Source organism: Phocoena sinus, chromosome 3 (assembly GCF_008692025.1).
Source record: "Phocoena sinus isolate mPhoSin1 chromosome 3, mPhoSin1.pri, whole genome shotgun sequence".
NCBI lineage: Eukaryota > Metazoa > Chordata > Mammalia > Artiodactyla > Phocoenidae > Phocoena > Phocoena sinus.
The window spans coordinates 10,692,350-10,706,549 of NC_045765.1; the positions used below are offsets into that span (position 1 = coordinate 10,692,350).

General features: G+C 41.6%; 1 pseudogene across 1 annotated transcript; it reads left to right on the forward strand.

Annotated features, from left to right (window-relative positions):
• Window positions 1–6,519: 6,519 nt before the first annotated feature.
• LOC116750433 lies at window positions 6,520–7,073 on the forward strand (annotated as a pseudogene). Its single transcript, XR_004349026.1, has one exon. The product of XR_004349026.1 is annotated as an intraflagellar transport protein 20 homolog (transcript).
• Window positions 7,074–14,200: the final 7,127 nt, after the last annotated feature.

The following is a 14,200-nucleotide window of genomic DNA, read 5'->3' on the forward strand; positions in this document are numbered from 1 at the left end:
ACCTTGTGTGCACCCTCCAAGAGTGAAGTTTCCGTTTCTCCCAGTCCTGTGGAGTTCCTGATCTTCAAAGCCAAATGCTCTGGGAGCTCCTCTTCCCAATGCCAGACCCCTAGACTGGGGATCCTGATGTGGGGCTCAGAACTTTGCTCCTGTGGGGAACTTCTGCAAGTTTCCAGTTTATGGGTCACCTACCCAGTGGGAATGGGATTTGATTGTATTGTATTGCAAATGTTCCCTTCCTAACTGTCTCATTGTGGCTACTTCTTCGTATTTGGATGTATATTATCTTTTTTGGTAGGTTTCAGCCTTTTTGTAGGTGGTTGTTTGGCAGTTAGTTGAGATTTTGGTGTTTTCATGAGAGGAGGTGAGCTGAAGTCCTTCTACTCCACCATAATGTCTCTGGTCTTCCTCCAATTTGATGGAATTTCTTTTTTTTTTTGCGGTACGTGGGCCTCTCACTGCTGTGGCCTCTCCCATTGTGGAGCAAAGGCTCCGGACACGCAGGCTCAGCGGCCATGGCTCACAGGCCTAGCCACTCCACGGCATGTGGGATCTTCCCAGACCGGGGCATGAACCCATGTCCCCTGCATCGGCAGGTGGACTCTCAACCACTGTGCCACCAGGGAAGCCCCAATTTGATGGATTTTTGATAACTGGCCCAGGGTTAAGAGAAGTCAAAAGAGAAGATCCAGAGGATGGGTGACATGACTGAGAGACTGGACCCCTGCAATGTGAAGCCTCACACAGGCCTGGTCCACGACCCAGAGAAGGTGAAGAAGGAGATCTGGCAGGAGCTAGAGGAGTTGTAGACCTGAAAACTGCCCAGCACCCACAAGATAAGGAACCACAGGCACAATTTAGCACACTGCTTGGGGCTATGGGCCACCTCAGAGCACTAATATGGCAGCAATTCCACTGCCAGTGATTCCACACCAAGACATATCATAATTAAAATTGCAAAAGTTAAAGAGAGAGAATTCTAAAGGCAACAAGAGAAAAACAAAGAGACATTTACAAGGGAATTCCCATAAAGCTTTCAACTAATTTCTCTGCCAAAACTTTGCAAGCCAGAAGGGAGTGGATGACATATTCAAAGTTCTGAAAGGGAAAAACCTGCAACAAAGATACTCTACCCAGCAAGATTATCATTTAGAATATAAGGAGAGATAAAGAAGTTCTCAGGCAAGCAAAAACTAAACGAGTTCAACAACAATAAACCTACTCCAAAAGAAATGTTGAAGGGTCTTCTCTAAGCATAAAGAAATTAAGAATCTATAGGGGAGAGAAAATCCCATTAGGAAAGCAAATATATATTAAAAACTGAGGATCAACAACTCAAATAAGCTAGTACAAAGTTTAAAAGACAAAAAATTATAAAAGTAACTATAACTACAATACACAGTTAAGGGACAAACATAAAGATGTAAAATATGACTTCAGAAACAGAAAATGTGAGGTGGGGGAGTAAAAACGTGAGGAGGGAGAGTAAAAAAAGTTTAGAACATGTCTGAACTTAAAGGAATACCAGTTTAAAAACAAGTAGATAGGGCTTCCCTGGTGGCACAGTGGTTGAGAGTCCACCTGCCAATGCAGGGGACATGGGTTCATGCCCCAGTCTGGGAAGATCCCACATGCCGTGGAGTGGCTGGGCCCATGAGCCATAGCCACTGAGCCTGCGTGTCTGGAGCCTGTGCTCTGCAACGGGAGAGGCCACAACAGTGAGAGGCCCGCATACTGCAAAAAAAAAAAAAAAAAGTAGATATAATTATAGGTTAACATATGTGAGCCCCAGGATAATCAAAAACCTATAATTGATGCATGAATACTAAAAATGAAGGAACACAGCATACTTCTAAACAAAGAAACAAATCACAAGGGAAGAAACAAAAAGAAATAAGCAGAAAGGAACTACAAAAACAAGTGGAAAACAAGTAATAAAATGGCAGTAAGAAAAAAATGGCAGTAAGTACATATCTATCAATAAGTAGTTAAATGTCAATAGACTAAATGTTCCAATCAAAAGAAATAGGGTGGGACAGAGTCAGGATGGCAGCATGGGAAGACACGCAGTTCATGTCTCCCCACAACGAGGGCACCTGCCAGACACTGTTGGGGGACCTCGATGTCCAAGGAGATGGGAGGAACTCACAAGCGACCAAGTAGGATATGGGGTGACTGAGTGTGGAGGAGAAGTGGAGCCCGGACAGGACCGATGCCCCTGAGGGGTGACTGGGAGGAATGGGTTCCCACACCCGGAGGGACACTCAGGGGCTTGGATCGGGGGGAGGTCACCTACCGTTTCCCCTGCCCAATTGGCCCGGGAAGACTGGGGCTCCCAGGCCGGGTCCCCTGCCCTCCAAGGACCCCTCAGGGCAGCATTGGTCCTGGGGGCGTAGGAGGGAGGCCAGGGGAGAACAGGAGAGGAAGGCAGGAGGGGCCCTCCAGGACCAGAGGAGCATGAGAGGTGCAGAGGGCATTTGCTCTGCCCACTCGGGCCCAGGAAGCCTGCTGGACTCCCAGGCCGGGTCCCACACTCACCGAGACTAGAGGCACACCTGGGACCCTTCTGTTGCTTGACCCTAAGCCCCACCCCCCACTCCACACGAGGACCTTTAGCAGCCCTGTGGGTCCTAAGCATAGGCTGCGCCCGCTGCCTAAACCCTACCCCAGCCTGATCCCCACACCCACAGCCAAGGCCTTTTCCCCTCTTTTTTTACTATTGTGGTTATGTTTAACATTCTGTTTGTTGTTTCATCTATGTTTTTATTTTTATATTCTTTCTAACATATCTGTTAGTTTCCTAATCTAATTTTATTTTTTAATCTTTGTTATTCTGCTCCTTTATTTCTTTTTTTTCTTCTTTGTCACCCTGTGCAGCTGGCGGGATCTTGGTTCATGAGCAAGGGGTCAGACCAAAGCTCCTGCAGTGGGAGCTCTGAGTACAAACCCCTGGAGTAACAGAGAACATCAGACTCCAGGGAATATTCATCAGCGTGAAGTCCCTCAGAGGTCCTAATCTCAGCACCAAGACCCAGCTCTATCCAACAGCCTACAAACTCCAGTGCTAGAAGCTTCAGGCCAAACAATGAGTAAGACAGGAAAAAAATCCCACCCTACAAAAAGAAAAAAATGAGATGGCAAAAAAATATGTCACAGATAAAGGAACAAGGTAAAAATCTACAAGACCAAATAAGGAAATACACAATCTGCCTGAAAAAGAATTCAGAGAAATGATAGAGAAAGTAGAAAAAAAAAAAAAAAAAACAAAGTTAATAGAAAGAAATCATAAGGATCAAATCAGAAATAAATGGAAAAGAAATGAAGGAAACAATAGTAAAGATCAATAAAACTAAAAGTTGTTTCTTTAAGAAGATAAACAAAATTGATAAACCACTAGCCAGACTCATCAAGAAAAAAAGGGAGAAGACTCAAATCAATAGAATTAAAAATAAAAATGGAGAAGTAACAACTGACATTGCAGAAATACAAACAATCATGAGAGATTACTACAAGCAACTCTATGCCAATAAAATGGACAACCTGGAAGAAATGGACAAATTATTAGAAAAGCACAACATTCTGAGACTGAAGCAGGAAGAAATAGAAAATATAAATAGACCAATCACAAACACTGAAATTGAAACTGTGACTAAAAATCTTCCAACAAACAAAAGCCCAGGACCACATGTCTTCACAGGGGAATTCTATCAAACATTTAGAGAAGAGTTAATGACTATCCTTCTCAAACACTTCCAAAATGTAGCAGAGGGAGGAACACTCCCAAACTCATTCTACGAGGCCACCATCACCCTGATGCCAAAACCAGACAAAGATATCACAAAAAAAGAAAACTACAGACCAATATCACTGATGAACATAGACGTAAAAATCCTCAACAAAATACTAGCAAACAGAATCCAACAGCACATTAAAAGGATCGTACACCATGATCAAGTGGGGTTTATCCCAGGAATGCAAGGATTCTTCAATATAAACAAATCATTCAATGTGATACACCATATTAACAAACTGAAAGATAAAAACCATATGATAATCTCAATAGATGCAGAAAAGGATTTTGACAAAATTAAACACATATTTATGATGAAAACTCTCCAGAAAGTAGGCATAGAGGGAACCTACCTCAACATAAGAAAGGCCATGTATGACAAACCCACAGCCAACATCGTTCTCAATGGTGAAAATCTGAAACCATTTCCTCTAAGATCAGGAACAACACAAGGATGCCCACTCTCACCACTATTATTCAACATAGTTTTGGAAGTTTTAGCCACAGCAATCAGAGAAGAAAATCAAATAAAAGGAATCCAAATTGGAAAAGAAGAAGTAAAACTCTCACTGTTTGCAGACGACATGATACTATATAGAGAGAATCCTAAATATGCTACCAGAAAACCACTAGAGCTAATCAATGAATTTGGTAAAGTAGCAGGATACAAAATTAATGCAAAGGAATCTCTTGCATTCCTATACACTAATGATGAAAAATCTGAAAGAGAAATTAAGGAAACACCCCATTTACCACTGCAACAAAAAGAATAAAATATCTAGGAATAAACCTATCTAAGGAGACAAAAGACCTGTATGCAGAACACTATAAGACACTGATGAAAGAAATTAAAGATGATCCAAACAGATGGAGAGATATACCATGTTCTTGGATTGGAAGAATCAACATTGTGAAAATGACTATACTACCTAAGCAATCTACAGATTCCATGCAATCCCTATAAAATCACCAATGACATTTTTCACAGAACTAGAACAAAAGAATTCACAATTTGTATGGAAACACAAAAGAACCCGAATAGCCAAAGCAATCTTGAGAAAGAAAAACGGAGCTGGAAGAATCAGGCTCCCTGACTTCAGACTATACTACAAAGCTACAATAATCAAGACAGTATGGTCCTGGCACAAAACCGTAAATATAGATCAATGGAACAGGATAGAAAGCCCAGAGAGAAACCCATGCACATATGGTCACCTTATTTTTGATAAAGGAGGCAAAAATATACAATGGAGAAAAGACAGCCTCTTCAATAAGTAGTGCTGGAAAACTGGACAGGTACATGTAAAAGTATGAGATTAGATCACTCCCTAACACCATACACAAAAATACACTCAAAATGGATTAAAGACCTAAACGTAAGGCCAGACACTATAAAACTCTTAGAGGAAAACATAGGCAGAACACTCCATGACATAAATCACAGCAAGATCCTCTTTGACCCACCTCCTAGAGAAATGGAAATAAAAACAAAAATAAACAAATGGGACCTAATGAAACTTAAAAGCTTTTGCACAGCAAAGGAAACCATAAACAAGATGAAAAAGCAACACTCAGAATGGGAGAAAAATATTTGCAAATGAAGCAACTGACAAAGGATTACTCTCCAAATTTACAAGCAGCTCATGCAGCTCAATATCAAAAAAATAACCCAATCCAAAAATGGGCAGAAGAACTAAATAGACATTTCTCCAAAGAAGATATACAGATTGCCAACAAACACATGAAAGAATGTTCAACATCATTAATTATTAGAGAAATGTAAATCAAAACTATAATGAGGTATCACCTCACACCAGTCAGAATGGCCATCATAAAAAAATCTCCAAACAGTAAATGCTGGAGAGGGTGTGGAGAAAAGGGAATCCTCTTGCACTGTTGGTGGGAATGTAAATTGGTACAGCCACTTGGAGAACAGTATGGAGGTTCCTTAAAAAACTATAAATAGAACTACCATATGACCCAGCAATCCCACTACTGGGTATATACCCTGAGAAAACCATAATTCAAAAAGAGTCATGTACCACAATGTTCATTGCACACTACTTACAATAGCCAGGACGTGGAAGCAACCTAAGTGTCCATTGACAGATGAATGGATAAAGAGGATGTGGCACATATATACAATGGAATATTACACAGCCATAAAATGAAATAAAATTGAGTTATTTGAGTGAGGTGGATGGACCTAGAGTCTGTCATACAGAGTGGAGGAAATCAGAAAGAGAAAACAAATACTGTATTCTAACACATATATATGGAATCTAAAAAAAAAAAATGGTACTGATGAACCTAGTTGCAGGGCAGGAATAAAGATGTAGACATAGAATGGTTTTGAGGACACTGGGAGGGGGAAGGGTAAGCTGGGACAAAGTGAGAGAGTAGCATTGACACATATACACTACCAAATGTAAAATAGATAGCTAGTGGGAAGCAGCCACATAGCACAGGGAGATCATGTCGGTGCTTTGTGATGACCTATAGGGGTGGGATAAGGAGGATGGGAGGGAGGCTCAAGAGGGAGGGGATATGGGGACATATGTATGTATATGTCCCCATATGCCTGATTCACTTTGGTGTACAACAGAAACTAACACAGTATTGTGAAGCAATTATACTCCAATAAAGATGTATTTTTAAAAAATTCTTGTTTCCCAGCAGGCTCTGCGGTGTAAGAGCTAAAGATGTCGGAAAGTGATGTTAGGGGTAAACAGGTCATGTAGCCTTGGCAGCGGCCGAGGCTGGTGGGCAGGGCTCCGGCTGCCGCCGACCGGAGAGAGGAGCTGCCTACCGCCGTCAGCCTGGGTTGCAGGCACCGCTGCTGCGGGGTGGACAGCCATGGCCAAGGACATCCTGGGTGAAGCAGGGCCACACTTTGATGAGCTGAACAAGCTGCGGGTGTTGGACCCAGAGGTTACCCAGCAGATCATAGAGCTCAAGGAAGAGTGCAAGGACTTTGTGGACAAAATTGGCCAATTTCATAAAATAGTTGGTGGTTTAATTGAGCTTGTTGACCAACTTGCAAAAGCAGCAGAAAATGAGAGGATGAAGGCCATTGGTGCTCAGAACTTGCTCGAATTTACAGCAAAACAGAGAGAGAGAAAAAAAAAAAAAACAGAGAGAAGCCCACCAGCAGCAACTCCAGGCACTAATAGCAGAAAAGAAAATGCAGCTTGGAAGGTATCAGGTTGAGTATGAAGAAGCTTTGTGTAAAGTAGAACCAGAACAAAATGAATTTATTGACCAATTTTTTTTTCAGAAATGAGCTGAAAATTTCATTTTCTAGAAGAAGGGCAAAAAAGGAAAAGAAAAACTACAACCCCCAAACCAAAAAAACCTCTGTACCATTCCACTGACTTGCCTAATGACCCAAGTGTGTCGTGTGAGATGGTGTGTGAGGAATGCAGCAACTCTGAAGGCAATAAAGGAAATCTGGGGGAGCTTGTTTCAGATGTCAGTGCCTATCTGCAGGCGAACACCCAGTGGCCATTGTGGTCCAGGTTCTCACCTCTTGCATTCTCAGTCTGAGCTGAGCAGCCTGTAAACTTTTTTTTTTTTTTTGTAAATTCACAAAGACTTGGAAGGAAAAGCAATAAATTATTATTTTTTTAAAAGAAGACATTTCTAATGGCACTGGTTGCATGAATGAATCAGGATAATCTTATTTCTGTAAGATGTGTTCACCACTCTGTGCTGCGTATTACACACTCCCTATGGAAACGTGTAAAATATGTCAAGACTGCTAGTTGCATGAATGAATCCGTATCATGTTTTTGTGTGGAACAGTGTGTTTCCCACTCTGTACTGCATGTTATACACTCTCCCAAGTCCTAGTCCGAGCCCAAGGCTGAATTTAAGTCCAACAACAAACACCAACACGAATACAAACATGAACACGTACACAAACCAGACCCAACTCCAACACTGAATCATGACCTTATTCCTGCCCTAATCCTCATCCTAACCATAACAGTTACCCCAAATTATAACCCTAAATCTGACTTTATCCTTATCCAACCCCAACCTTGACCCTCATTCTATAGGTCTTAAATTTCTATCTTGACCCTAACCCTCAAAAGTTGACCTTGATTTTAACCTTAATATTGTCATTGAAATTGAGCCTTGCCTGATTATCATGGTACTTTCAGACCTGTATTCTGTCTCTACTATTATATGACCTTTTCTATCACTGACTTTTTTTTTTTTTGGCTGCATCTGGTCTTAGTTGCGGCACACAGGATCTTCGCTGTGGTGAAGATGTGGGATCACTTGTCTCTAGTTGTGGTGCACGGGCTCAATAGTTGCCCCATGGCATGTGGGATCTTAGTTCCCCGACCAGGGGTCAAACCCATGTCCCCTGCACTGGAAGGTGGATTCTTAACCACTAGACCACCAGGGAAGTCCATCACTGACTTTTAATTTGACCATGACCTTAATCTCCTATATCTGTGGGGTTGTTTTGGACCATGAACTTTACCTTGACCTTGAACTTGAATCTTTTACCTTGACCCTGAGAGTCGAAATACTGCCATTGACTCTTTCTTAATGGAAATTTGTCCTGACCTTGGTGTTTTGGTCTTGATCTAGAAGATGACCTTGACCTTTTTCAGATGCATATCATGTGTGAAACTTTCTAGCTTTATTCCTTACTGACCAATAATTTGATCTTGATTTTTACCTTGAAGTTGACACTGACTTTTTTTTTTTTTTTTTTTTGCGGTACACAGGCCTCTCACTGTTGTGGCCTCTCCCGTTGCAGAGCACAGGCTCCGGACGCGCAGGCTCAGCGGCCATGGCTCACGGGCCCAGCTGCTCCGCAGCATGTGGGATCTTCCCGAATCGGGGCACGAACCCGTGTCCCCTGCATCGGCAGGCGGACTCTCAACCACTGCGCCACCAGGGAAGCCCGACACTGACCATTTTTAATCTCTGTTCTGTCCTTTCGTTTCTTGCTTTTCTATTACAAATTGATTATTTCGAACCTTGCATTTGAATCTTGACATCTCCTTTGACCTCACTTTGTCCATATCCTTTGTCCTTTAACTTGATCTTCACACTGATTCACAATATATTCCAACCTTGATTATCATCCTATCAGTTTACACCACTGAAATCCAATTTGAACTTGACCTGTCCTTTAATACAACCTTTAATTTACCTAAAGGTGACCATTACCTTACCTTGAACTAAAGTTTGCACCAATTACCCTATATCCTGTCCTTGTCTCTCTCCCTGACATTTCTATCATTGATGGATAATTGGACCCTGATCTTGACCTTGGCTTAACTTTGAATATTACCTTTAAAATCTTGAACTTGATTCCAAACAAATCCTGTCCTTGTCTATCATCCTGTCCATTTTATCTCTAACTGAAAATTTGAACTTGACCATGATTTTTTTTTTTTTTTTTTTTTGTGGTACGCGGGCCTCTCACTGTTGCGGAGCACAGGCTCCAGACGTGCAGGCTCCGGATGCGCAGGCTCAGCCGCTCCGCGGCATGTGGGATCCTCCCAGACCGGGGCACGAACCCGTGTCCCCTGCATCGGCAGGCAGACTCTCAACCACTGCGCCACCAGGGAAGCCCCATTGACCATGATTTTTTAAAATTATTATTATTTTATTTTTGGCTGCATTGGGTCTTCGTTGCTGCGTGCGGGCTTTCTCTGGTTGTGGCAAGCGGGGGCTACTCTTCGTTGCGGTGCGCAGGCTTCTCATTGTAGTGGCTTCTCTTGTTGTGGTATATGGGCTCTAGGCGCACAGGCTTCAGTAGTTGTGGCACGTGGGCTCAGTAGTTGTAGCTTGCAGGCTCTAGAGCGCAGGCTCAGTAGTTGTGGCGCATGGGCTTAGTTGCTCCGCAGCATATGGGATCTTCCTGGACCAAGGCTCGAACCTGTGTCTCCTACATTGGCAGGTGGATCTTAACCACTGCACCACCAGAGAAACTGTTGACCATGATTTTTACCTTTTCCTTTACCTTCATTTTCATATTGACCCTTCATTAGAACATTTTCTATCCCTAATTTTGATTCTATCATCCTGCCCATCTTCACCATCAACTGATAATATAATCTTGACCTTGAATTTGATCTTGAACTTGATCTCACACTTGGTGTGACCAACCACAAACCTTGAACCTTTTTAGAACTGTAAGAATATCATTTTTTTAAAAAAAAAGAATATCATTATGACCATTTCTTTCATTGATTGGGGATTTGACCTTGATCTTGGCATTAACATAATTTTGAACTTGATAGAGATCCTTGTCTCCTGCTATGTTTCAAATATTTGTGTCCCCTTGAAACTCATGTTAAAATTCTAATGCCCATTTTATGTGTATTAGGATGTGGGACCTTTGGGAGATAATTAGGTCAGGAGGGCAGAGCCCTAATGAATGAGATTAATGCCCTTATAAAAGAGGCCCAAGGGAATTCCCTGGCAGTCCAGTGGTTAGGACTCAGCACTTCCACTGCAGGGGGCACAAGTTCAATCCTGGTCACGGAACTAAGATCCGCAAACTGCGTGGCACAGCCAAAAAAAAAAGAGGCCTGAGAGAGCCCCCTCACCCCTTCCACCATGTGAGGATATAAGAATTCTGCAACAGGGAAGAGGGTTCTCACCAGAACCCAACCATAGCACCCTTATCTTGGATTTCTGGTGCCCAAATAAATTCATGTTGTTTATAAGCCACCCTGTCTGTGGTATTTTGTTATAGCAGCCTGAACAGACTAAGACATGTCCCTATCTTCCTGATAGTCTTCTTAATAACTGATAATTTGATTTCTCTTGACCTTCACCTTCACCTTTCCTTGACCTTGACCTTTTCAGACTAATATCCTATATCAGACTATATTTTCATATCTCTAACACTGACTATTTGAACCAGGCTTATATTTTTACCTTGACCTTGACCTCACCTTGACCTTGACCCCTTTCAGGCCCATATCCTGTCCTTATCATGACAACTTTCTGTATCACTGAATGATTATTTTAATTTGACCTTAACCTTCACCTTTATATTGACTGATACAGACCAACTCCTGTCCTTCACAATCTTCAATGTTCGTTTCTACCCCGACTGAAAACTTAAACTTGAATTTGACCCTGAATATGAATTTGACCTGGCATTTTTCTTGACCTTTATCTATTCCAGTTTTGTGCTCTATTCCTATCATCCTGGCATTCTCTACAACTAATAATTTTCCTTTGACCTCAACTTAATACCTTTAACTTTGCCCTGACCCTTATTTTAAACAAATCCTGTCTGCTATCTACTGTACTGATCCTTTCTATCACTAATTTTTAATATGACCTTGAGTTTGGCTTTTTATGATACTGAACTTGACCATGGCCTAATTTTGACCTTCACCCTTTTCAGAACCATAGTCTCTGTAGAAATATTATCCTCCCCATTTCTAATAATGAGTGAGAATTTGACCTTGATCTTGTTGACTTGACTTTGAAATTGACATAATCTTGAACTTGATATAAACACTAGTTGAATATATCATGTCTCTGTCTTCCTGAATTACTCTCTCTGTGACCAATAATTTGACCTTGGCCTGACATTGTGACCTGACTGTGAACTTGACTTTGCCCTTTTTCACCCATGTTCCTCTTTTCACCTATGTCCTGTCCCTTATAATTGTCTTGATCTTCTCTATTACTGACCAATAAATTGTCCTTGGCTTAAACCTCAACCTTGCTCTTGCCCTTGCTCTTGCCCTCGAACTTGATCTGGACTTGGCCTTGACTCTTCTCAGACCCATATCCTGTATCCTGACAATTTTTATTACTGACTGATTATGTGACCTTTATCTGGGCTTTTACATTGACTCTGTTTCAGATCAAACCCTGCCATTGACCATCATCAATGTATATTTCTATCACTGACTAATAATTTGACCCTGACCTTGACCTTTTGAAGACCCATATACTGTCCTTGACTACCATCCTCATAATTTCTATCACTGCCTGAAATTTTTACTACAGTTGAGTTTGGCCTTGAATATCACCTTGAATTTGACCTCAGGTTGACCCTGGCCTCAATGCTTTTCAGACTCTTATCCTGTGTTGGGTAAAGAACCTATACCACCACCTCTGCCACTCTCAGGTGCCACAGACCAAAAGTAGCAGTGAGGTCAGGACACATGGACAGATGAAAGCCAGCACATGTGCAATTCAAGCAGGAGTCATCTTGGATGGTGGAAAGTCTATAGCCCATTATTCTGAATAGCCACAGATTAGCATATCACCACCATTCTGGTGGCCCAATCTGGCTGCCAGGTCAGAAAATGCACCCCTACCCATATCAGTATGCAATATCTACACCACAGGCTGACTTCCTGGAACTTCAACCTGGCCACTGGGACCCGCAACAGCCTCATCACTGAGACCTAGAACACTGTGGGCCATCTGGTCACCTCCTTATATGGAGTGGCAGGAAGGCCTGGATCCCCATGTGCCCCCACTCCAGACCCAGGCAAGGAGGGTACAGTCCAGGCCTTCAGAAGAGGACTTGGAAACATTTTCAGGAAGCTCATCAGATGACCCAATCCCATACATCCTACTCCTGGTCTCCTGGGACAGTCTTAGCTGGTGGGAGGGTCCCCCACATGCCAATCAACCCACCTGCACTATCCCAGGTTAATACCTGAACAGTGAGAGTGGCCTCCCTCCCCTATGTGTAAGTAAATATGTGGCAAATGTTTTCCCCTGCCACATTGGGCATAGCAGAACAACCCTGCCATCATTGCCAGCCTCCTGAAACTCTGACTCATGCCATAAAGGCCAGATTCAATTCCATTCCAGGGACACCAAGAGGTCTGGAGGAGCCACATAAAAGCAAAAGCCAGTCAACTCCCAATAGCCATCTTGAGCAGGAATAGGCCTATTCCAGGTCCTTGCGTGGGGGCAAGAACTCTGCCACTTACCTGGCCTCATCCCAATTCCTCTCATAATCTTGGCCTGGGAAGGTTGAAGTGGCTGACTTGGGATAGTACCTCTTCTGAAGGGAGAACTAGAAAAAATTTCAACGTGTACATGTAGCAACCATGCCCCATGTGGTCTCATGGCAGTGTTAGGGGTACTCTTCTTGGGTCTCTGGCCATCTCCACAAAGGGGAACTTAGAAGAAATTTTAGGAAGCACATCCAGCAACTGAGTCCCATGAGGAGCCACAGCAGGGCCAAACATTTGGAGAATTCACATTTCCTGATTTTAAAACTTATTACAAAGCTACAGTCATCAAAACAACGTGGTACTGGAATTTAAAAAGACATGTAGACCAATGGAATAGAATAGAGAGCTCAGAGATAAACTCTCACATATATGGTCAAGTGGCTTTTAACAAGGGTGCCAAGGCCATTCAATAGTGAAAAGGATAGTCTTTTCAACAAATGGTGCTAGAAAATCTAGATCTCCACATGCAAAAGAATGAAGTTGAACACTTACCTAACACCAAATACAAAAATTAACTCAAAATGGATCAAAGAACTAAACAGGAGACCTAAAATTATTAAGCTCTTAGAAGAAAACATAGTTGAAAATGTTCATGACATTATATTTAGCAATGATTTCTTGGATATGACACCAAAATATAAGCAACAAAAATTAAAATAGGTAAATTGGACTACATCAAAATTTTAAACTTTTGTGCATCAACGAATATAATCAATGGAGTGAAAATGCAACCCACAGAAAGAGAGAAATAGTTTCAAATCATATATTTGATGACTTTAATATCCAGAATATATAAAGAACTCCTATAGCTCAAGAACAAAAAAACCCAAATAACTTGATTTAAATATGGACAAAAGACTTGAATAGACATTTCTCCAAAGATGATATTACAAATGACCAACAACCATATAAAAAGAAGCTCAACATTACTAATCATTAGGGAAATACAAATCAAAACCACAATGAGATATCTGCACACCCACTAGGATAGCTGCTATCAAAAAAAAAAACCAAAAAACAGAAAATAACAAGTGTTCGTGAGGAAACAGAGATATTGGAACCTTCCCGTACTGCTGGTAGGAAGGTAAAATAGTGCAGCCACTATGAAAAACAGTCTGGCAGTTTCTCAGAAAAATAAAAATATAATTACCATATGAGCCAGCAATTTCCCTTTGTGTATATGGCCAAAAGAATTAAATACAAGGTTTCAAAGAGATATTTGTACATCCACATTCATAGCAGCATTGCTCAAAATAGCCAAAAAGGAGAAGCAACCCAAGCGATTGATGAATGAATTAACAAATGTGGTATAGCCATACAATGGAATATTATTCAGCCTTAAAAATTAATGAAATTCTGACACACATTAAAACATGGGTAAAAACTTAAGACATTATATGTTATAGCAGGAAAAATAAGGCACAGACCAACATCA